We start from the raw sequence: 25,882 nt of genomic DNA, 5'->3' as shown, positions 1-25,882 counted from the left end.
TTGGGTGGAACACTCTGTAAACATCTATTAAGTCCATTTGTTCAATAGCTTGGTTCAGTTTTAGAATTTTGTTGTGAATTTTTTTGTCTAGACGATCTGTCTCATTGTGATAATCGGGTATTGAGATGCCCCACTACAATTGTATTAGAGCATATTTGCTTTTTCATGTCCATTAATATTTATTTTGTATAGTTTGGGGCATTCGTATTTTGGTGCATATATATTTGTGATTGTCATCTCTTCCTCTTGGACTTTTCCCTTCACAAGAGACGATCTTTGTCTCTCTTAATAAGTTTTGGTTTGAAACCTACTTTGTCTGGAAATAAGATTGCTACCCCTGATTTTTCTGGTTTCTTGTGGCATGGAGAACTGTTTCCCATCCTTTTACTTTCAGTCCATGTATTTCTTTTTGAAGTAGGTGTGTTTCTCGTGTACACCATTTTGTTGGGTTTTGCTTCTTAATCCATTCTGTCAATCTATTTCTTTTGCTTAGTGAATTGTGACCATTAACACTGATAGTTACAATTGATAGATATTGACTCATCCTTGTCATGATGTTTTACTATTGTTGGCTTTTTTGTTTTTTGGGTTTTTTTCCCCTTTCCCTTATTTTCTTACCTTGCCTGGTAGCTTCACTCTGTTGGGCCTCATGGAGTTGTGATCTTCATTGTCTTTTTCTAGAATATTGGTTAGGAATTTTTGGAGTGCTGTTTTGCTGTTCATGAAATTTCTCAGGTGTTCTTTATTGTGAAAGTATATAATATCCCAATTGACGTTGAAAGATAATTTTGCAGGATACAACAATCTAGGTTGGAAGTTATTTTCTTTTAGGGCTTGAAATATTTGACTCCAGGCTTTCCTTGATTTGAGGGTTTGCGTTGGAAAATCTGCCATGATTCTGATGGGGTTTCCTTTAAAGGTGATTAGTTTCTTTTCTCTAACTGCCTGTAGGATTTTGTTCTTCTGTTGGGTTTCTGGGATCTTGATTATTATATGTCTAAGTGTAGATATTTTTTTGATCATGGCTAGTTGGAGCTCTATATGCCTCACTTATCTGTATGTCCAATTCTCCACCTCTGTCTGGGAAGTTTGCTACTATTACTTCTGTGAACAGTTTTTTTTTATGGCAATTGTATTTTCTCCTGGTTTTTCATGGACTCCTATCAGTCATATGTTATTCTTCTTTGCATCATCTAGCAGCTGCTGGATTGATTTCTCATGGTCCCTTACTATTTTTAAGAAATCTCTGTTTTCATGGTCCTTAACAACAATCCTGTCTTCTATATCTGATATTCTATCTTCAAATTCCCGTAATCTACTATGCATGTTTTCAGTGGAGTTTTTCATCTCCTGTATATCTATTTGAATCTGTTTCATGGATTCCATTTCTTTCTTATTTTGCATGATCATGGCTTCCACTTCTTTCTTATGCTGGGCATTGTTGGCTTCCAGCATGTTTCTGAGCTCATCTATTTTTTTTAACAGTTTCTGTTCTAGAGCCTCTAATCATGTCTTTCACTCTGCTCACCATCTCTGTAGTCATCTGGGAGATTATCTCTGCTTTGAATTTTTCTAGAGCCTCATTCATCTGTTTTGTTCCTTCCTGTGCTATCAGTTCAGGGTGTCCAGGTGGTTGATTATCAGGCTTTTGCACCTCATTTTCCCCAGAAATTGCCACTTGGGTGGTGGAAGTCTGGGTTTGTGACTTGCTTAAATGTCTTCTCATTTTTGTTTTTGGCTTGTCCCGTACTTCTTTTTCTAGAAGCTTGAGGTTTAGCATCATGTTGTTTGTTTGAACTTGCTCTCTTTTCCTAATATGAGTGTTCACTGTTATGAATTTCCCTAAGAGGACTGCTTTCATTGTATCCCAAAGATTCTTATATGTTATATTGGCATTGTCATTTAATTGTAGAAACTGTCTGATTTCTTCTTTAATTTCCTCTGTGGCACATTGGTTATTCAGAAATGTGTTGTTCAATTTTCATCTGTTCTGAAATATTTGTGGTTTCTATTGCTGTTGATGTCCAACTTCATCACACTATGGTCGAATAATATACAAGGGATGCTGTCAGTTCCTTTGCACTTACTGAAACATGTTCTATGAGATAGTATGTGGTCTATTTTGGAAACTGACTCATGAGCAGCTGAAAAGAATATGTATTCTGATTTTTTGGGGGGAACACTCTGTAAACATCTGTTAAATCCATTTGTTCAAGAGTTTAGTTGAGTTCTGGTATTTCATTGTTTATTTTTTGTCTACTTTATCTATCTATTTGTGAGAGTGGGGTAATGAGGTCCCCCGCTACTATTGTATTAGTGCTTATTTGATTTTTCATGTCTGTTAGTTGGGTGCAGTATTATTTGGAGCATATATATTTAAGATTGTCATCTCTTCCTCTTGCATTATTCCCTTTACAAAGATGTAGTAGCCTTCTTTATCTCTCTTAATTAGTGTTTGCTTGAAATTGATATGCAAGTAAGACAGCTACTCCTGCTTTTTTTCTGGTTTCTGTCACATGGAGAATTTTTTCCACCCCTTAACTTTCTCTCTATGAGGTTTTTAAATTTTATTTTATTTTAATTCTTTTATTTATCTTACAGAAGCCTTATCTAATGTGTCTGAATCTATTTTGGGTAACAGACAATTTAAATTATGACTCATTCTTCCTCCAAATTTTCTTGCATATTATACTCTCCAGTGGGTATCATTTTCCATCCAATGACAGAGATTCTCCTTTATGTTTAATCACTTGACTTGCAGGAAACCAGAAAAAAAATGACCAAGCAAAATAGCCTTGGTTATCAAGTATGCAGATTTGCCTGAGGCCCTTAAAGGTACAAAGCTAGATTTTCACAATCCATTACAATACATTATGAGACAAGACACTAAGCAGCAAAGCATAATTTAAGATTTTCTAAATATTAGCAATATTAAACCTTAACTGTACATTACAAAAATACATTGAGTAAATATTTTTAAATAGAACACCTAAAATCAGACTTTTTCTTTTTATTTTCTCTTTTTGAAATGAGATCTTACTCTGGAATTCAGGGTGTCCTTGAATTCGCTGTGTAGCCCAGGCTGGCCTCAAACTCTGGTGATTCTCCTGCCTCAGCCTCCCAAGGTATACATCAACATGCCTGGCTAAAATCAGACTATGAGTTTATTTTTTAATTAAGTATGTTTCTTGTATGTAGCATATTGTTGGATCTTGATTATTCTCCCATTGTGCCAATCTATTTCTTTTGATTGGTGAATTGAGACCATTAACATTGATGGTTATAACTGAAACGTATTGACTTATCTGTTTCATGACTTTTTCTTTTCGTTGGAATCTCTCCCTTTGCATTTGATTTCTTATCATGCCTGATGGGTTCATTCTGCTAGGCTTCCTGGGGTTATGATCCTCATTTTCTTTTCCTAGGATATTGTTTAAAGTCTTTTGGAGTGCTGATTTGGTATTCATGAATTTACTCAGGTGCTCTTTCTCTCGAAATTATCTTATTTCTTCATCAATTATGAAAGATAATTTTGCAGCGTACATCAATCTGGCTTGGAGGCTGTTTTCTTTTAGGATTTTAAATACTTCACTCCAGGGTTTCTTGGACTTGTGGGTTTGTGTTGAGAAATCTGCTGTGATTCTGATGGGCTTTCCTTTGTTTGTGATTTGTTTCTTTTCTCCAACTGCTTGTAGAATTTTATTCTTCTGTTGAGTTTCTGAAATCTTAAGTATTATATGCCTAGGTGTAGATTTTTTTTTTTATCATGGCTAGTTGGAGTCCAATATGCCTCATTTCTCTATATGTCAAGTTCTTTTCCTCTGCTTGGGAAGTTTTCTGCCATTTCTTCTGTGAATAGTTTTTATGTCATTTGCACTTTCTCCTGTTTCTTCATCAACTCTGATCAGTCTTATGTTATTCTTCTTTGCATCACCTAGCAGCTGTTGGATTGATTTCTTGTCATCCCTTACTAGTTTTTGAAATTTTTCTTTTCCTGGTCACTAGTTGCAATCCTGTCTTCTATATCTGAAATTCTGTCCTCGCATTGGCTCATTCTGCTGTCTAAACTATCAGTGGACTTTATAATCTCCTGGATATCTGCATCTGTTTTATGGATTCCATTTGTTTCCTTTGTTGGGATTCCATCCTGTTTCTCAGCTCCTAAATTCTTTTTTTTATCTGAGCCTGCTCTTGATTTACTAATCATGACTTACACTATGGACAAAATCTCTGCTGTTATCTGAGAAATAGTTTCTGATTTCATTCTTCCCAGATCCTCTTTCATTGCCAGTTCAGGAATTCCACGTGGCTGGGTATCAGATTTTTCCATCTTATTGCCATTTGGGGTTGCCTGGGAATCTAGTTTTTAGACCTGTTTACATGTCTTCTCATTTCACCAGATGCAACCTGCTGTGCCTTTGTTGAGGTTACTTTTTGCTTGCTCAGTGGTCTTCAATTCTCAACAAGCCACCAAGAGGCCTTTTCTCTGCTCTTCAATATTGCACCTATTTCTGGGTTCTGAATGGTGGCCTTCCAGGTTTCTGCTCTGGCCTATTGTCCATGTGGGGTTTTGTATGGGGCCTGTGCACACTTAGGATGGTATCTGGGTGTGCCTCTGGCTGGTGCCTGTCCCCTTGCATAGCTTTTCTCTGGGAGGTTCTTTGACTGGGGGCCATGCACCCAAGTCACTCTTGTCTGTACTGGGGTCTGCTCACACTTACCAATGTCATCTGGGCAGGTCCCTGTCTGTTGCTTCCCTGCCTGCATAGCTCTTTTCCAGGAGGGCTTTGGCTGGGGCTTGTGGCCCCAAGCTTCTGGTGTCTGGGTGAGGTCCTGGCTGGGATCTGCCCATACCTGCTCAGCTCTGTTCCATGCAGGCTTCTTGCTGGGATCTGCTTGTATTTACCAATACAATCTGGGCAGGCCTCTGGCTGTTGCTTGTGTGCCTGTGCAACTTTTTTCTAGGTGCACCTTTGGCTGGGGACTTTGGGCCCAAGGTGCTTGGGTTTGGGTGGCATCCTGTCTGGGACCTGCTCCCACCAGCACAGCTCTGGTCCATGCTGGCTTCTGGCTGGGTTCTGCACTCATTTACCGATGGAATCATGTTGGGCCTCTGGCTCTTGCCTGGGAGCCGGTGCAGCTCTTTTCAGGGCAGGGCCCTGGGTGGGATCTGTGAGCCTCTATGTAACTCTGCTCCATGTTGGCTTCTAGCTGGGATCTGCACACACTTACTGATGGAATCTGGGTGGGTCTCTAACAATTTGGTATTCACACATGTGTGTCCTATTTATTTCACTTAAGAGTATGGCCTCAGAGTGCATCCATTTACCTACAAATGTCTCTAGTTTCTCATTCCTTATGGCTGAGTAGTACTCCATTTTATTTAAAAAAAAAAACACATCTTTATCCAGTCACCAGTTAATTGGCATTTGGATTATCTCCAAGATTTAGCTATTACAAACTGAGCATCAGTTGTATTCTAAGTGCTATAGAAACATAGTAAGAAACAGAAGGTACTCATTTTTCCCTTTATTTGTTATGTAATAATGGCAAAAAAGACAAGTATAGAACTTTTAAGTTGTAATATTGAAGTTTTCCTTCAGGTAAGTCAAAAGTGTCTTATAGGCAAGGGATAATTTTAATCCAAGTGACAAATTTAGAACCAGTAAAAGAGAATATTAGCAGAAGGGCATTTGCTTCAATGATGTCAAAATCATATTGTATTTATATGCCACAATTTTCATTATATATTTATCTATTGATGGATGTATAGGCCACTTCCAAGATTTAGCTATTAAGATTTGTGCTGCTATAAACATGGATATGATGAATTACTCTATATGAGATCTTTAACACTTTTAGGAAGATACCAAGAAGGGGAATAGCTGGATTGAAGGAGATTTTTTAAAGTTTTTTGAGAAATCTCCATATAAATTTCCATAGTGGTTGTACTTATTTACATATCTATCAACAATTTCAAGGGTTTCATTTTTCACTCATAGCCTCTCCAGAATTTTGCAAGTTCTTGATGAGAGCCAATCTTTCTAGAATAAGATGGAATCTCAGTTTTAGTTTAATTTACATTTCTGTAATGGCCCAAAGTGTTGACCATTTATTGATATAATTACTGACCATTTGGATTTCTTCAGAGAAATGTCTATTCATTTCATTTGCCCATTTCTGACTTTTTTTTAAATTTTGGGGTGTCTAATTATTTTGAGTTTTTTATATATTATAGGTATTAGTTCTCTGGGGAGTAGGTGAAAATTTCTTTCCCATTTTGTAGGCTGTCTCTTCACTCTCTTGGTTGTTTCCTGTGCTGTGCAGAAGCTTTTAAATTTAATACAAGCCTATTTGTTGATTATTTGTATTATTCCTTATGCAAATGAAGCTCTGTTCAGGATGTGCTTGACTCTGTTATTATCTTGAACAGTTTTTACTTGCTTTATCTTCTAGTATATTAATTATGTCTTTCTTAATATGGATATTTTAATTTTATTTTAATGAATGTTGAGAAACATGGATGTAGTTTCCAAGCTCTACTTGTGCATAATAAATTTTCCTGACAAAGTTTGAAGAGGCTATCATTTCTTCAGTATATGTTTTTGATTCCTTTATCAAATGTCAGATGACTCTATTTATCTGGGGTTGCTCCTGCATCCTCTATTCTGCACATTGAACTATGTCTGTTTTTGCCACTACAATGCTGTTTTTTTATTATGGTAGCTTTGTAATATACCTGGAGATCTGAGATTGTGATACATACAGCTTTGTTTCTGTTGTTAAAATAGCTTTCTAAATTCTGGCTTTCTTCTGGTTTCATATAAACTTTAGGTTTGTTTTTCTACTTCAATGAAGAAGGCTGTTGGTAGTTAGATTGTGATAATATTAAATCTATAAATCAATTTTGGTAACAAGGTCATTTTGACAGTTTTAGCTTTGGCTCTCCTAGAACAGGGAATGACTTTCCATTTTCTGGTGACTTTTCAAATCTACTTTTTCAGCATTGTTGTAGTTGGGATTTTGGCAAGGGAACACATTAAATACAGGATACATAATTTATGGATTATTTTATGATAATTATCCAAAAATTCAAATGTAAATGAGTGCAAGAGAGATTTACCACACACTAGAGGCCCAAATAATCCAGTTGAAGGCCTAGATACCAGAAATTTCTCATATGGGTCCAGCTAAATGTGTAGAGTCCAAGGCAATGTCCTCCATGAGTCTAGCCAGTGGCCTAGAGCCCACGGCAATGTTTCATGCTGTCCATATCAAGGATCTGCACCTGAAAGGCCCCAAGGCCAGTGGTGGAAGCCAAAAGACCTACACACCCTGGTGAGATGAAGACTTTGTGCCACCAAGGGATCTATATTGGAGCCAGGAAGTGATGCTCACAGTGAAGATCAAAGCTCCCTTGAGGAAAACAGCAAACATTCCCAGTTACAGCAAGGCCCTGAACTCCTCTTCCAATGAGAACAGCCTAGTTCACACCAAGAAAACTATCAAGCTTCTCCTAGAAAATAAACAGGCCAAGATATTGCCCTCCAGTTCTCTTTTTAAGGCTATTGGCAACAATCCTCAGGTGGATCCTTCAAGCCCAGGCCACACTGATTCAGTTCAGCTGGGCATTACAAGTTACCCTTTAGTTAATCCACTACAAGCATATCATGTATCATAGTTTTTGTAGTAGAAGTCTTTCATCTCTACAGTTAACTTAATACCTAGTTATTTTAGTCTTTGTGCATTGTGAATGGTATTGGATTCTTGATTTCTTTCTCAGTTTGCACATTTTTGGCATACAGAAATACTATCAATTTTTGTGTGTGGATTTTGTATTCTGCTACTGAATTGCTTTATTAGTCCTAGAATTATTTTGGTAACATTTTATGTGTCATCTATGAACAGGATAATATTACCTGTGAAAAACTATAATTTGAATTCTCCCTTTCCTATTGCTATCCTTCTGGAGTTTTTTTTTTGTTTTATTTTGTTTTGTTTTTTCATTTGTAACTCTGGCTAAAATTTTGAGTACTATATTGAATAAGAGTGGTAAGATTGGACATTCTTTTCTTATTCCTGATTTTTGGGGAAAAGTTTTTCTCTAAATTTAGTATGATGTTGGAAGAAGGTTTGTCATGAATATCTTATCAAATAGAGATAAGGTATTTCTGTGCTTACTCTTTCAGGATTTTATCATCTATTGATACTTAGTATTGTGAAAATCTTTTTCTGTGACTATTGAGATGAGGACGTGGATTTTGTTCTTGCTTTGTTTTAAGCGATGGATTACTTTTATTGATTTATGTATGTTAAACTCCCCTTGCATCCTAGGGATAAAACCACCTGTTCATGGTGTTTTATATTTTTGTTGATTTGTTGTAATCTGTATGACAGTATCTTGTTGAAGATTTTGCATGTACTGTGTCCACTAAATAAATTGGCCTATAGTTTTCTTTTTTGTTGAGTCATTGTCTGGTTATAGTATCAGGGTGATGCTATCTTCCAGAAATGAGATTGGAAATATTCCTTTTCTTTCAATTTCTTTGAAGGGCTTGAAGAATATTGTTGTTAGATCTATTCTGAAATTCCAGTAGAATTGAATGGTGAATCCATCATGCCAAGAATTTTCTTAGTTGCTAGATTTTTTATTTTGTTTTGCCTCAGTTTTGCTCTTATTTGACTGTTATATATTTATATCTTCTTAGTTTAATCTTTTTTTTTTTGGTACGGGGGATCGAATTTGGGTCCTTGCACTTGCGCAGCAGGCAGTGAAACCATTGAGCTAAATCCCCGGCCCTAGTTTAATCTTGACAATACCTACGCAACCAGAAATCTGTCTATTCAGGGTATTCCAATTATTGACATACAGATTTTCATAGTATTTACTCATAGTCTTTTGGATTTTGGCACTGCCCATTGTGATTCCACATTTTTCGTTTCAAATTGCATCGATGCTGATTTTTATCTCCTTCTTCTGTTAAGATTAGCTAATGGTTGTCTATTTTGTTTATACTTTCAAAGAAACATTGCTTAAATTATTTATATTTTTTGGTCTCAATTTCATTAATGTCCATCCTGATAATTATACTTTCCTTCTTTTCTTTACACTTGCAATGACATGGTTCTTATGTTCTTCTGTTTTGATTCTTGAAGTGCATTACTAGCTTATTTATTTGTAGTTGCTTGGTAAGCTTAATGTGTGTATTCACAGCTATTAGAAGTCTTTGCATGCATTTCATACTTTCTGGTTTGTTTTAGGGGCATTATCATTTGATTTTATGAAGTGTTTGATTACTTTTGTTTTCTTTTGTGAACCATTGATTATTTAAATGTGTTTTGTTTAATCTCCAGATATGTACACTGTTTCTGTTGTTTCTCATAATATTGATTTCTAGTTTCACTGCAAATTGATCTGATAAAATGTATGAAAATACTATTTTTTTCATATTTCTTCATAACCTTCATGTTGCAATATGTACCTTATTTTGGAGAAAGTTCTATGTTCTTCTGTGAGCAGAATATGTATTCTGTTGCTTTTGGGTTGACTGCTCTATAGATATATATTATGTCCATTTGTTCAAGATGTGGTTCAACTCTGATATTACTTTTTTTTAAATTTCTACCTTTAATAGTACATGTTTGCAGTACATAATGATTACATTCATTGTTGGGAGTTGGTAAAGTACATAAAACATCTTACTTATTTTTACATCACCTTCTCTGCACATTCAGTCTTAAATTTTGTTTCCCATCCTATTTGCAAAAGATGTATCTCCCTATTTTCCCTTATCTATTATTTTGCTCTTTAACTTTGTATACTTTGTGTTTCTCATATAAGAGAAACCATGTGATACTCAAGCTTTAATATTTGGTTTAATTCACTTAACATTATGGTTTCAAGGTTTGTCCCTTTTCCTAAAAATGATTTCAATTTATCCTTTTTTGTAGCAGAGTTATAATCCATTGTATATAAATATCACATTTTTTCTACCCATTCTCAACTCTGATAGTTCATTGTTGAGTATTTTTGAGGTGATTTATTTGGAAAAATTGTGATGTTGCTGTACCCATCTATGATTATTGTCGTGATTATCTGATCTTTTATGCAAATAGTATATTTTTTATGAGGTTGGTTTTGCAAATGTTTGTGCATATATATATACAATTTTTATCTCTTGTTGAATTGTTCCCCTTTACTAGTATGCAGTTATCTCTTTTGTGCCTTCTGATCAGTCTTGGCTTGAAAGCTTCTTTGTCTAATAATAGTGTGTCTACCTTTCTTACTTCTGTACTCATGTTGAATAAAATTTTTCCATCATTTTGTTCCTAATCTCTGAGCTTCTTTAAATATTAAATGTGTGTATTGCAATGTATATATCATTTGATTTTTTTTCTTTATCCATTCTTGTAACCTATATCTTTCAGTTGAGGAATTGAGATCACTTACTTTGATAGATTTTACTTAAATATATTGATGAATTCATGTCATTAGTGGCTTTTCTGTTATTGATTCCTTTATATTTTCCAATTTCTTGACTGCCCAGGCTGCTTGGTGTGTTAATTTTGATACACTTTTTGATATTAATAGCTTCATTGTCTGCCTAGGATTACGTTGCATCTTTTTTGATGTGCTGGTTTGTTATTTATAAATTCTTTAGATGCTTTTTGTAATGGAAAGTACTAATTTGTTCATCAGTTTTGAAAGACAATTTTGTAGGATATATTATTCTCAGTTAAAAATAATTTTCTTTTAATATTTTAAGAACTTTTTTCCCAGCTCTCTTCAAGATTTGTGTTGAAATGTCTACAGTAATTCTAATAGGCTTACTTCTATTAAAATATCCATAGTTTTGGAGAAAATATGCTGAATCAATATAATTCATATCTAAATATAAATGAGTTTTTTGAAAATCAGGTAAACAATACTTAAGATTATATGGAACAACAACAACAACAACAACAAAGATATCCAAAATAATATTGAGCAAAAACAACATGGCAGGAAATAGTACTTGATTTTAATATAGAATACAAAGCTATTATAATTAAAATAATATGGTAATTATAACCTTGTACCTCATCTTCTTTAGGATAAAATACGAGCTGAATCTATTTTTCTAGCTTTGCAGATTTAAAAGATAGTTTAAAATGTGAATAAATGAACCTGTACATATGAAGTTAGGGTGGCCCATAACACCCTCAACAAAAGAGGATTCAATTCAGGGCACCTGGGTCTGGTACTATTGAACTGAGTAAAACAAAGAGGAAGATAAATACCCAAATGTAACAAAAGGTAAATCACATCACAGAAAGCAGACAGTAACTAAAGAGATCTCCACACAGCCAACAACATCTTTCCATTGAATTGATACTCAATGCTCACCACAAAATAACACACACACACACACACACACACACACACACAACACAAGAGAAAACAAAGCAACAAAATGCTACCAAAAACTACTAAGTACAATGTTCAAAGATCAGGAGAAAAGAAAAAATCCTAAATGGAAAAATTATACTAAATGATAAAAAACAAACAAAAAGACAAAAAAGATAATTGATGAGTTTGAAGATGATATAACTAAAGAAATGACTTTAACAAACAAAATGATTAGTGAGCTTAAATAATACTCAATGAAAAACTAGCTGAGTGAAATAAATAATACACCCATGTGTAAATACCTAATAGTTTCTCTGGTGTAAGAAACTGAAAGTGTAAATAAAGACTAAAAGGTATAATAGGTAATGTGAAATAGGAAGAAAAGGGGTTAAGGGGAAGGGACAGTGGGAGGCATATGGCAAAAGAAAGAAGTGAATGGAATTTATATGAGAAACTGAAAAAATGGAAACAAAGTCTATGTAAATAGGCAGGAGTAGAGGGGTTGAAGGGAGGCCAGAGGAATTGGGAAAAAATAAGAACCAGGATAGATTATGCAAAGGTGCAAACTCCCAATGATGAATGTCATTATATTGTATATCTAAAATGTACTAATAAAATTAGTAAGAAAAACTAGCTGATCTAACCAAAACAATAAAAAATATGAATAACAAGTTTAGTGAAGAATTAGAGTCCATTAAAAGGTACTAAAAAGAAATACAGGAGATAAATGATTCTACTTAATGTTTAATCAGAAGTAAACAATATAAAGAGAGAATGTTAGAGGTAGAAGTTAGGGTTGATGCATAATCAGTGATACTTTAAATACAAAAAGAATTCATGGGAAATAGATCCAACAAATGGTATATGACAAAAAGAAGACTAATGTCAAATTAATTGGAATTAGAGAAAAAATTGAAAGAATGAATGGCAAAAAATGCTACAGCCTGCATGGCTGGAGGGTCCATGCAGAGAGAACAATGGGGGATGAAGAAAAGATAGACAAAGAGATACAAAATCTGAGGCCAAGTGGATCCTTCCTCCTGATGGAATAAAAGGACTGACCAGCAACTGCAGCACATTTATTTATAGTGGTAGAGATAAGGGAAGTCCAGGGGAAGGTGAAAGGGCTGGTCTGTAACTGGAACAGGGAGAGCACCTAAGGCCTGCAGAACATCACGCTTTGATGGTTTTATGGGGAACAAATGGGCAGGAAGGCATATCTACAACATAGTGCTCCCAACAAAAAAATATGTTCATAGCAGTCAAAACAAAATTTTCCAAGTAAAGAGAAAGAATTCAATATGCAGGTAAGGAAGGCATGTAAAACGCCAAATAGTCATGACAATAAATGAATTTCTCCAAAACACATCAAAATAAAAATCACAGAATTTCAACATTAAAATAGAATTTTAAAAGCTATTAGAGGGCCGGGGATTTAGCTCAGTGGTTTTGCCTGCTGCGCAAGGACCTGAGTTCGATCCCCAGTACAAAAAAAAAACCTATTAGAGGAAAACAATAAATCAACTGTACATGTTAACCTATAAAATTACTGAAGTTTTATAAGCACAAACCTTGAAGGCCAGGAGAATTTGGAGAAAAGTTCTTCAAGATTATAAGAAAACAACTTTCAACCCTGATTAATACATTCTGCAAAACTATCAAAACTGAATGAGAAATTAGCTGCTAACATGACAAAGAGCATCTTTAGACATTCATAACTACCAAACAAGCACTACAAAAATTACCCAATATCCTAGTAAGACACAATTGAGATATCAACACCAAAGGACCTATTGTCAGGTAGCTCCTTTGGTAATGGCTCATCAGTTACAAGTATTCAAGATCCTCTTTGACTTGAACAAAGATATGGATGATACAAACAAAAAATGATGCCATATGTTTATTTGAAAATTGGAAGGTCAAGGCGAAAGAGATGAACTAGCTCTGCAGAGTATACTTGGGCCAGAGAAAAGGATAAAATAAAAGATAAATGCGCACTGTGAACCCAGAAGATGCAGAGTTAACTATTGTGATGAGTCACAATAGCAGGCTCCTTACGGTGTCTGGTTTCCTTTTTGCCATCCACATCTGTGTGAAGTTCTACATACAGAGTTCTGAAAATCATCTGGCACTGCCAGAGGATCTTGCAATTGAAAAGTCCTGCTTTTTTTCCCTAGCAAACTTTGCACACCCCACCTCCTATATCATTTCCCCCTGAGAGATATAAATCTCATAAATCTCTATGGGGTGCTGAAGGAGTGATGGTTTCTGTTGTCTGTATCTTCTTCAAGCTGGAAAGGGCTGTAGACATTACCTATCAGGAATTATATGCTCTCCAACTACCTTGGGGGTGTTGTGGCTTATGGCTGGGTTAAAGAAAGAAAAACCTGTCAGAAAATAACAGTTAATAACCATCAAGCTGCCTGTGTGATGGGAGAAAGAAACTTTACTATTAGCCCAAATGTGAAAAGCAGGTCAGACTTCCATACTTCCTGTATATTAGACAGGTATGTCAGATATATTATCAAGAGTTTGAGAACTATGCCCTTAGTAAGATCTTGTTTACTTATCTGTAGCAGCCCTGCAGCCTTGTATTTTCAAAATAAATCACAGGTCTTCCAGAGGTTCACAGGAGTAGCCTTTTTCTTTTGAGTGATCTTTTTCTTTACAAAGTTCAGTTGGGTCTTCCTTTAATCTAGAAAGATTAATCCAATTATCAGTTTCTGCCACCTTTACTGTAGTGGGTGTTGCAAGAATCACTGGAAAAGAACCCTTACATTTTAGCTTGATGGTCTGCTGGTGTTCACTCTCTCCAAATATTCACAAGCACTTGGTCTCCATGGCAGACTCTATGTGCTCTTATGGATGAGGATCTGGCAGGACTCTGTTTCATACATTTGGATAGCCTGTTGTACTTGGCCAAGAATAATGAGATGTTTTAAAAGCCTTGTGGTCTCTGGGTCTACTGTCATACTAGAGGATAAAAATGGCCTTCCATATAACATCTAAAATGGGTTTAGACTTAGCCCAGTTTTGTGCATGTTGTGAATCCTCATGAGTGATATTGGTAGTAATCAGAGCCAGTACTCCAACATCTCTTAGCAAAGTTTTGCAAGAGCTTACATTAGAGTCTGTTTGGCTCTCACTACCTTACCAGAAGGTTGAGGTTACCAAGTGAAATGAAGGTAGTATTTCATTAATAAAGTCTTTGCCACTACCTGAGTTACTTGGGGAGTAAAAAAAGGTCCATTTTTACTCTGGAGAGACTGTGGAGTCCAAATTTGTGGATAAATTCTTTAAGTAGAATATTGACTACCTCAGTTGCCTTTTCTGAATGGGTAGGAAAGATTGCAGTCCAACCTGTCAAGGTGTCAATTAGGACCAACATTTGTTCAAATCTTCTACATGTGGTATATGGGTAAAGTTTAATTGCCAGTCTTATCCAGAGTATATCCCTATCTTCTGTTCAGCTTTTAATAAAAGAAGCAGTTTGGGCTTGCCCTGGGTTGTTGTAGACACAAAGTGAGCAAGCATTGCAGACCTGTTAGGAGGTTGTCACTAGTCTTAGTCCTGTGAAAACTCAATCGACCATTTCCAATGTAGCATCTCTTCCCAAAGGAAGTAATCACGCAGTGTTTTACAGACTTTCATTATCCTTTGGGAGAGGCCCAGTTTCTTTATTAAGTACCACCAGCATCCCTTTTAAATTCCTCCTTGTCCAGAGGCCTATTATCTTCTGGAGGGTTATAGAGTGGTTTTAATGGTCCCTCTCAAACTAGAAATAAGGATAAAGTCTTAAGGGGCTGTAGGGCTGCCCATTTTGCCTTCCTATCAGCCTTTTTATTTCCCAAGGAGACTTTAGGCATGGTTTCCTTTACAATGCGTGACTGCAACCTGTCTGGGAAGATGGACTGCCTCTAGAAGTTATAGAATTTCTTGCCTGTGTTTTATCAATGATTATTTGTCAGTAAGCCTCTTTTTATCCAGATTGTAGCATATGTGTATAGCACCAGAAAGGCACATCTGGAATCTGTATAGGTGTTTAACTTTCTGTCTTTTCCTGATATCAATGCTTGAGTAAAAGCTACCAGCTCTACCTTTTGAGCAGAGATTCCTGGGGGGAAGAGGTTTAGCTTCAATGACCTGTTATGAGATGACAACTTCATGACCTAGTTTCTGATGTATTTCTCAAAGCTACTCCCATCAGTGAACCATACCTCCTCAGGATTTTGGAGGGGCAATTCTCTGATGTCTTTCCCACTTGCATAGGTCTGGGAGATTTCTTGTTCACAAAAGTGACTAACCTTTGGGCCTGTAGGCATCAAAGATGCAGGGTTATTAATAGAGTGCAAGTTTTTATAATAACCTCAGGTGTATTTAAGAACATAGCCTGATACTTGATAAGTCATTTCCCTGATAACCTTTTTGTCTCCAGAATAGCTCTGACCTGATGGAGAGTCAGAACTTCTAGTCTGTGTCCCAAAGTTAAATTTGTAGTTTCTTTTGTTAGTGCAGCTTTAACTGCTATTGCTATCAAGCAGGATAGTTATCCAGCAGCCACTCCATCTAACTTCTTTGAAAATTGTGTCACTGTGTTTTGAGAAAGAGACAGTGCAGTGTTACAGCTCTGTGTTATAGCTACAGAAATTTGAAGACACAAGAATCTGAAAGTCATTCAAAGAGGTGGAGAAAAACCATGTTTATTTGGCTGGATGGCTCAGAGGAGTTTAAGCACTCCAAATTCTGAGCCCTGAGTTGAAGTGAGAGTGAATTTATTTACAGTTGGAGAAAGGAAGTTGAGAGGAACCTTTTAGGGCAGAGACATAACTAGAAGTGGGAACCTCTCAGGGTAGAGTTAACAGAACATTCTTGAAACCTAAGGTAGAAACGTCATGCAGCATGTACAGTTACATTGTCTGAATAGAACACTTTGATAGATTGGGCAGGAACATTGTGCAGCACAAACAGTTACATCTCTTGAAAAGAACATTTTGACATATTGGGAAGAAACATTGTGCATCAGAAACAGTTACATTTCTTGGCCAGAAAATTTTATGACAAAAGGAGAGGGGAGAGGCAAAGGCCTGCCCTGTTGAACATTATTTCCTTATTTACTGAGCAGGGCTCTTGTCCTAGCCTTTGGGTCAAAAACCTCTTCTGATACATAGAGGAAGCGGGATTTTTTTCCTTGAATTCTTTTATTGGTACAATTTAGGTATACATTTACATTTATCATTGGGTACATTTACATTTATCATTGTACCTTTACATGATATATCTTGGTTCTTATGTTTTCCCCATTTCTTGTCCTCTCTTCACCTCCTCCACCCTTCCCTGTTGACAAAGACTTTATTTCCATTTTTTCCTGTTCTCATATTTTTTCCTTTCCCTTCGTTTCTTTCCCCTACCCCTCCCACTTCCCCTACCCCTTTGGACCTTTTCTTCCTATTTCATATTATCAATTATTCATTTTAATCATTACTTAAAATTTCAGTTTCTCACACCAGAGAAACTATTTGGTATTTTCACATATGTGTCTTATTTATTTCACTTAAGAGTATGGCTTCAATATGCATCCATTTAGCTACAAATGTCTCTAGTTTCTCATTCTTTATGGCTGAGTAGTACTCAATTTTACCAAAAAACCAACATCTTCTTTATCCAGTTTCCAGTTGATGGGCACTTGGGCTGTTTCCAAGCTTTTGTTACTACAAACAGTGTTATTGTAAACATGGGTGCACATATATCACTGTGGTATTTTAATTCTTTTGGAAGATAATCAGCAGGGGAATAGCTGGGTCAAATGGGACCTCTAGTCCTAGTTCTTTGAGGTATCTCCATATTGATTTCCACAGTGGTTACAACAGTCTGCACCCCCACCAAAAATGGAGAAGGATTGCTTTATCTCCACAACCCTGCCAACAATTTTTATTGGTTGATTTCTTGATAGAAGCCATTCTTTCTGGGGTGAGGTGGAATCTCAGTGTTGTTTAAGTTTCAACAGCAGAATTTTGGATGGCACATATTTCTATCAGGGAACTATGTGAATATTTTTTTGATTGTGGTAAGCATTAAGTAAGGAGATGGTACAACTTGCTCAGCACAGTACCGGACATACATCAATTCCTTTAAAAAAGTTACCTATCATGGCAGATATATTTTATTGTTGACAAACATCTGTGTGTTTCTTCATATTTTCCAAATCTCTGTAATTAGCTGAGGTTGTATTATATTACAATTCTTCCCCATAAGCTGTAAGTGAAATTAATATATGTGATTTCTTGTCAAAATTCTAAAATAGTAAATTTTTAATGTTCTTTTGCTTTTGTGCCTTGTTGATCAAAAGGACATGTGTTTCAAATGCTACAGCTTTAAAATGGAATAGCCTCTTCTGTATTGGCATTAAATTGAATGAGAAGCAGAAGCCACTGCTGACCCCAATGAGAAATAAACTTAGATTGTTTGAAACCAATGAGATTTGGGAGTTTTGTTGGAAGGTGTAGGATAGTCTATTCTAACTCATTTGGTTGCTACTATCATTATTATCATCATCAATATTCAAGGCTACTATAATGACATAGTGGAAATTACAGGAGGACAGAAATAACAGACTTTATTTCCACACTTGTTTATTTAACTACATTACCGGATACAAGACATTAAACTGTTTTGTGCCTGAAATTACACATTTAAAAAATGGAGAAATCTCATTTGTCTTTCTTGAGATTATTGTTAGCATAAAACAGAGGTATATTTTTGTTTAAAAAGTTGAGATTATGGGAAAACACAAATTATTATCATTGCGGCTTGGTTTGAGAATATTGTACATGAAAGTCCTCAGAGAAAGGTGAAAAAGACTAGGATACATTATTAAGAAAGCATATTAAATTTCAACATATCCTCAGTCAAGGTCAATACTCTTTTCTTATTCATAGATTACTCTCTTATAATACAAAATACTTATTTAAACCCTAAAGGAAGGCTCATGAGAAGAGATGTCTTATTAAATGCTAGTAGGCAGAGAAACATAATCTTGTACAAGATTTAATATACCTACTCATCTCTCAGTATCATAGCATACTACAACTGGAAATTATATTAAACATTATCAACCTAGTATAATAGCTTCAATTTTGTAGGAGACTGATTTTTTAACAAATGTCAAATGATAGCTCTTAAATAACTACTGGATAATAGTGCATTTTTCTTGGTGTTGTTATTTAATTTAAACACTGTTTAATTAACTGTTTGTTTTTATATTATCCATTATCTTTTACTACAGATAAGCTACCAACTGTCTAGAAGATGCTGCAATCTATGTCATCTCTATGGGAATTCATTCACTGATAAAAATAATTCAATTTGTGTAGGGAGACACACCACATCATGAGAAATCTTAAATGATAAATTATATTTATCAGAAATAGTTGACTTACTTTATTTAATAAATGTGCTCAATTTCAACTAGAACATATGGCTTTATTTTGAAAGTGTATATGTAAAACATTACAGAATTTTGTTAATACAAAAAAACCCTCCTATGATGAATGAATTTTTTTCATAAAAAAAGACCCATCTTTAAGAAATTATGTATAGGATAGAATCTGTGAAGGATAATATGTTTTTAAAACACTAAAAAATATATATATATATATATATATATATATATATATATAAAATCTCCTACAAACTAATGGGACCATCTTGTTTCCTGGGTTACATCTATCCAATAAATGTGATAGGTATACAGGAATAAATTGATCAATAAGATAAATATACATTTATTTTGCAGTACACAATCATCACTTCCCCAAGTGATTACTGTGATCCCTTAAAGCGTTTGATTCTCACCAGCTTCTTTTATTAAAATTTTTAACCACTTTTATTTTCAACAAAACCAACAAGACAGCCAGAAACAGCAGAATTTCTGTTCAGCTGCTCATCCTTCTTACATTTACTACCAGCATTTTCCTGTAAATGGATTATCTACAGTTCCTTCTGATAATGGTTAATAGATGCCTCCAATCACATTTCAGAATACCAGTTTCCATGCCAGTCATCTCTGGGGATAGTAATGCAGTCTTCTCCTCTGTTAAGCACTATAAGCATTTCAGGTCCCATCAGCAGGAACCTGCTCAAAGTGACTCCTGTATCATTGTTTGTGACACTGGGAAGTGAACCCGTGGCCTTTGCAGTGAGCTGCATCCCCAGGTGTTTTTCATCTTCAAATACGTTCTCCCTAAGTCATTGGATTGCTCAGGATCCCTTGAACATGAGATCCTCCTGCCTCAGGCTCCTAGACTGCTGAAACTAAAGGTAAGAGCCACCACACAGAGCCATTATTCTTCAATTTTGGGTGGATTTTATTTTCTCACCTTCTTTTAAGTAAGAAAATTTATTTCTCTTTCTTCCTTTATCTATATAGTTACAATGACTGAGGATCCTTTTCACCCAATGAAGTTTTTAGTGTAAGGTATCTTAGTTGTAATCTTCCAGTAATTACTTTTAACTTTCTAAGAATAACTACAGTTACATTTTTCTACCAAAATCTACAATTAATCAAAGCCTCTACTTTTTCTTCCTTATAGAAGGAAGATTAAAACCAACTAAACTACAACCCTTAGTAAAAGAAAAAAAATTAAAGTCATACCTGGCTACTTCTACTGCACTACTAAAATTTAGGACTTCGATCCTAATCATTTTTCACTTTGTTAATAACTGAAGAAATTTAGCTGGTGCTGTTTTGGTTATTCTTTTTTTTCTTTTTTTTTTTTTTTATATCAGGGATCCAACTCAGGACCTTGTGCTTGTGAGGCAACCTTGGTGTAGTTTGGGCTTTTGGAGACAGGATCTTGCTATGTAGTAAGGCTGTCCTTAAATTCGCTACATAGATCACGTTGTCTTCAAACTCCTGCTCCTGTTACCACACCTAGCATTTTTGTGGTTATTTTTTTACAGATCATGGCCTTCCTGCTTCTTTTTTTCCCTTAAATTCTTTTATTGGTACATTTTAGGTATACAATACATATGCATTTATCACTGTGTACTTGTATCTTTACATGACATATCTTTGTCCTTATTTTTTCCCCATTTCCTATCCTCCCTTTGCCCTCTCCACCCTTGCCTATTTACAAAGACATTGTTTCCATTTTTTCCTTTTCTCATAATTTTTCCTTTCCCTTCTTTCCTTTCCCCTACCCCTCCCAATTCCCCTACCCCTTTGGACCTTTTCATCCATTTTCACATAATCAAATATTGATTTTAATCATTTTAATCCTTATGTACACTTTCAGTTTCTCACACCAGAGAAACCATTCAGTATTTACACATGTGTATCCTATTTATTTCACTAAAGAGTATGGAGTCAATATGCATCCACTTAGCGATAAATGTCTCTAGTCTCTCATTCTTCACTGCTGAGTAGTACTCTATTTTATAAAAAAACACTTTTGTTTTTAACTTCTTTTATTGGTACATTTTAGGTATACAGTTCATTTACATTTATCATTGGGTGTTTGTACCTGTACATGATATAATATTTTTATTCCCCATTACCTGTGCACCCTTTAGCCCCTCCGCCCTTCCCTATTTACATAGATTTCATTTCCATTTTTTTTCTTTTCTCATAGTTTTGCCTTTCCCTCTTTTCCTTTCCCCTTCCTCTCCCTTCACTCCATCTTTGAACATTTTTTCCTATTTCAAATTATCAATTATTCATTTTAATCATTTTACACTATCAGATTCTCACACTAGTGAAACTATTCGGTGTTTACACATGTGTGTCCTATTTATTTCACTTAAGAGTATGGCCTCGATATGTATTCATTTAGCTATAAATGACTCTAGTTTTTCGTTCTTTATGGCTAGGTAGTACTCCATTTTATTAAAAAAACCCCACATTATCTTTATCCAGTTTCCAGTTAATGGGCACTTGGGCTGCTTCCAAGCTTTACCTATTACAAACTGTGCCGCTATGAACATGGTTGCACATATATCACTGTGGTATGATTCTTTTAATTCTTTTGGGAAGATACCCAGCAGGGGAATAGCTGGGTCAAATGGGACCTCTAGTTCTAGTTCTTTGAGGTATCTCCATACTGACTTCCAAGTGGTTGCACCAGACTGCTATCCGACCAGCAATGGAGAAGGGTTCCTTTCTCCCCACAACCCCACCAGCATTTGTTATTGGTTGATTTCTTGATAGCAGCCATTATTCTGGGGTGGGGTGAAATCTCAGTGTTGTTTTCATCTGCATCTCTCGAATGACCAGTGATGTTGAACATTTTTTCATATATTTGTTTGCTGCTTTTACTTCCTTGTCTGAGAAATGTCTGTTCATTTCAGATGCCCATTTTTGAATTGGGTCTTTAATTTGGGGGGGGGGTCTGATTTTTTTCAATTCTTTATATATTCTAGATAGTAGTCCTTTGTCTGAGGTACAGCTGCTAAAATTTTTTTTCCCATATTGTAGGTTGTCTGTTAGCTCTGTTGGTGGTTTCTCTTTCAGGGCAGAAACTTTTTAATAAGATGAGATCCCAGTTGTTGATACTTTCTGCTAGTTCCCATGCTGCTGAAGTTTTGTTCATGAGGTCTTTTCCTATGCCAATGTCTTCAAGAGTTCTACCTAACTTATCTTCCAGCAAGTTTAGTGTTTCTGTCTTAATATTTAGATCTTTAATCCTCTTCGATCTTAGTTTAGTGCCTGGTGATAGGTATGGGTCTAGTTTCAATCTTTGGCAGGTTGAAATCCAGTTTTTCAAACACCATTTATTAAATAGGCTATCTTTCCTCCATTGAGGGTGGTTGGCTCCTTTGTCAAAGATGAGGTGGCTTAGCATGTCTGGAGTTGTTTCTGCATCTTCTAATCTATTCCACTGATCCTCAGGTCTGTTCCTTTGCCAGTACCATGCTGATTTTATCACAGTAGCTTTGCAGTATAGTTTCAAGTTGGGGATTGAGATACCCCCAGCCATGTCTCTGTTGCTTAGAATTGCTTTAGCTATTCTAGGTCTCTTATGGTTCCAAATGAATTTTTGGATTGTTTTCTCAAGTTCCATGAAGTATATTGATGGAATTTCAATTGGCATTGCATTGAATCTGTATAGTAGTTTTGGAAGTATGGCCATTTTCACTATATTGGTTCTTCCTATCCAGGAGCAGGGGATGTCTTTCCATTTTCTTGTATCCTCTTTGAGTTCTTTTTTCAGAGTGCTGTAGTTTCAAGTGTAGAGGTCTTTTGCTTCCTTTGTTAGATTGATTCCTAGATGTGGGGGGCCTTGCCCCCCCCTGCTAGAACTCTTGAGTGCCTTTTACGGGCATGTCTAAGCCTGCTGCAAGTCTACCCGGGAACAAGGAAGTAGCCCCAGTACCCTCCCCTTGCTCCCTCCCTCTAGCCCTACGGTATATATGCTGTAGCAGCTTCCGCAATAAATGAGACTTGATCAGAAACCTGTCTTGTCTCCATCTCTCGTGTCCCCTGTCCTTTGTCATTCTCACTCCCCCTCTAGGGTCTCCGTTGACTTACCCTCGGGCCGGGACACCTAGATATTTCATTTTTTGGATGCTGTTGTAAAAGGAATTGTTTCCATAATTTCTCACTCAGTGAGTCTGTTATTTGTGTACAAGAAGGCTATTGTTTTTTGAGTGTTGACCTTGTATCCAGCTACTCTACAGAACCTGTCAATCAAGTCTAGAAGTCTTTTGGTGGAGTTTTTTGGGTCTTCTATGTAAAGTATCGTATCGTCAGCAAATAATGATGGTTTAACTTCTTCTTTTCCTATCTTTGTTCCTTTTATTTCTTTCTCTTTTCTAATTGCTGTAGCTAATGTTTCCAGAACTATATTGAACAGGAGTTGTGATAGTGGGCATCCTTGTCTTGTTCCTGATTTTAGCGTGAAAGTTTTGAGTTTTTGACCATTTAGGATGATGTTGGCTTTTGGTTTATTCATAGATAGCCTTAATCAGGTTGAGATAAAGTCCTTCTATTCCAATATTCTGTAGGGTTTTTATCATGAATGGGTGCTGGATTTTGTCGAATGCTTTTTCTGCATCTATTGAGATGATCATATGGTTTTTGTCCTTGACTCTGTTAATATGGTGTATTACATTTATTGATTTATAAATGTTGAACCATCCTTGCATCCTTGGGACAAGTCCAACTTGGTCAGGCTGTATAATCTTCTTGATGACCCTCTGTATTCTGTTTGCCAGTATCTTTTTGAGGATTTTTGCATCTATGCTCATTAGGGAGATTGGTCTGTAGTTCTCTTTTTGGGTTGGGTCTTTCCTTGGTTTTGGAATCAAAGTAACACTTGCTTCCAGGAATGAATTTGGAAGTATTGCTTCCCTTTCAATTTCCTTGATGAGTTCAAAGAGTAATGACATTAGTTCTTCTTTAAATGTCTTGTAAAATTCAGCAGTGAAACCATCTGGACCTGGGCTTTTCTTTGTTGGTAAATATTTTATTACATTTTCCATTTCAGTCATTGTAATTGGGGTGTTTAGAATTTCTATATCTTCTTCATTTAATTTTGGCAATTCATATGTATCTAGGAATCTGCCCATTTCTTCTATGTTTTCCATTTTATTGGAGTAGAGGTTCTCGAAGTAGGTATTGATGACCCTCTGTATTCCAGTTGGATCTGTTGTGACTTCACCTTTTTCATTCTTAATTGCATGTATTTGTGCCTTTTCTTTCCTTTTTCTGATAAGGTTGGCTAAAGCTTTATCGATTTTATTTATTCTTTCAAAAAACCAACTCTTTGATTCACTGATTTTTTTGTATTGTTCTCTTAGTCTTCATTGCATTGATTTCTGCCCTGATCTTTATAATTTCCTCTCTTGTACAAGCTTTGGATTCATTATGCTCTTCTTTCTCTAGGAGCTTGAGGTTCTGCATTAGGTTATTTATCTGAGTTTTTTCTCTTTTCCTAATATGGGCATTCACTGCTATGAATTTCCCAGGTAGAACTGCTTTCATTGTGTCCCATAGATTCCTGTATGTTGTACTGGCATTTTCATTTACTTGTAGAAACTGTTTAATTTCTTCTTTAAATACTTCTGTGACCCATTGGTTGTTCAAGAGGGTGTTATTCAGTTTCCATGTGTTTGTTGGGGCTTTGCGGTTTCTTATGTTATTGATCTCCAATTTTATTGCACTATGGTCTGACAATATACAGGGGGTAACTTCAGTTCTTTTACATTTACTTAGATATGTCCCATGAGCTAGCATGTGGTCTATCTTGGAGAATGACCCATGTGCAGCTGAAAAGAATGTGTATTCAGATTTTGTGGGGTGGAACACTCTGTAAACATCTATTAAGTCCATTTGTTCAATAGCTTGGTTCAGTTCTAGAATTTCCTTGTTAACTTTTTGTCTAGATGATCTGTCTATTTGTGATAGTGGGGTATTGAGGTCCCCCACTACAATTGTGTTAGTGTAAAAAACCACATTTTCTTTATCCAGTCTCCAGTTGATGGGCACTTGGGCTGTTTCCAAGTTTTAACTATTACAAATTGTCCTGCTATGTACATGGATGCACATATATGGCTGTGGTATGATTCTTTTAATTCTTTTGGGAAGATACCCATCAGGGGAATAGCTGGGTCAAATGGGACCTCTATTCCTAGTTCTTTGAGGTATCTCCATACTGATTTCCACAGTGATTACAACAGTCTGCACCCCCACCAACAATGGAGAAGGATTGCTTTATCTCCACAACCCTGCAAACAATTTTTATTGGTTGATTTCTTGATAGCAGCCATTCTTTCTGGGGTGAGGTAGAATCTCAGTGTTGTTTTCATCTGAAGCTCTCGAATGACCAGTGATGTGGAACATTTTTTAATTTTTACTGCTTTTCCTTGTTTGTTTAAGAAATATCTGCTAATTTCAGACACCCATTTTTTAACTGGGCCTTTGAAGTTGGGGGTGTCTGAGTTTTTTAAGTTCTTTATATATTCTAGAAAGTAGTCATTTGTCTGAGGAACAACTGAAAAAAATTTTTTCCCACACTGTAGGTTGTCTATTAGCTCTGTTGGTGGTTTCTCTTGCAGTGCAGAAGCTTTTTAATAAGGTGAGATCCCAGTTGTTGATTCTTTGTGCTAGTTCCCATCCTACTGAGGGTTTATTCATAAAGTTTTTTCTATGCCAATGTCTTCAAGAATTCTACCTCACTTATCTTCCAGCAAGTTTAGTGTTTCTGTTTTAATATTCAGATCTTTAATCCACTTTGATCTTAGTTTAGTGTATGGTGATAGATATGGGTCTAGCTTTAATCTTTGGCAGGTTGAAATCCAGTTTTTACAATACCATTTATTAAAGAGGCTATCTTTCCTCCAGTGAGAATGGTTGGCTCTTTTGTCAAAGATGAGTTGTCTGAGTATGTCTGGAGTTGTTTCTGGATCTTCTAATCTATTCCACTGATCCTCAGGTATGTTTCTTTGCCAGTACCATGCTGTTTTTATCACAGTAGCTTTGTAGTATAGTTTCAAGTT

The sequence above is a fragment of the Heterocephalus glaber genome, unplaced genomic scaffold (assembly GCF_053883595.1).
Source record: "Heterocephalus glaber isolate CG9 unplaced genomic scaffold, H.glaber_assembly_v1.0 deba00001613, whole genome shotgun sequence".
NCBI lineage: Eukaryota > Metazoa > Chordata > Mammalia > Rodentia > Bathyergidae > Heterocephalus > Heterocephalus glaber.
This window is presented reverse-complemented; position numbering follows the sequence as displayed.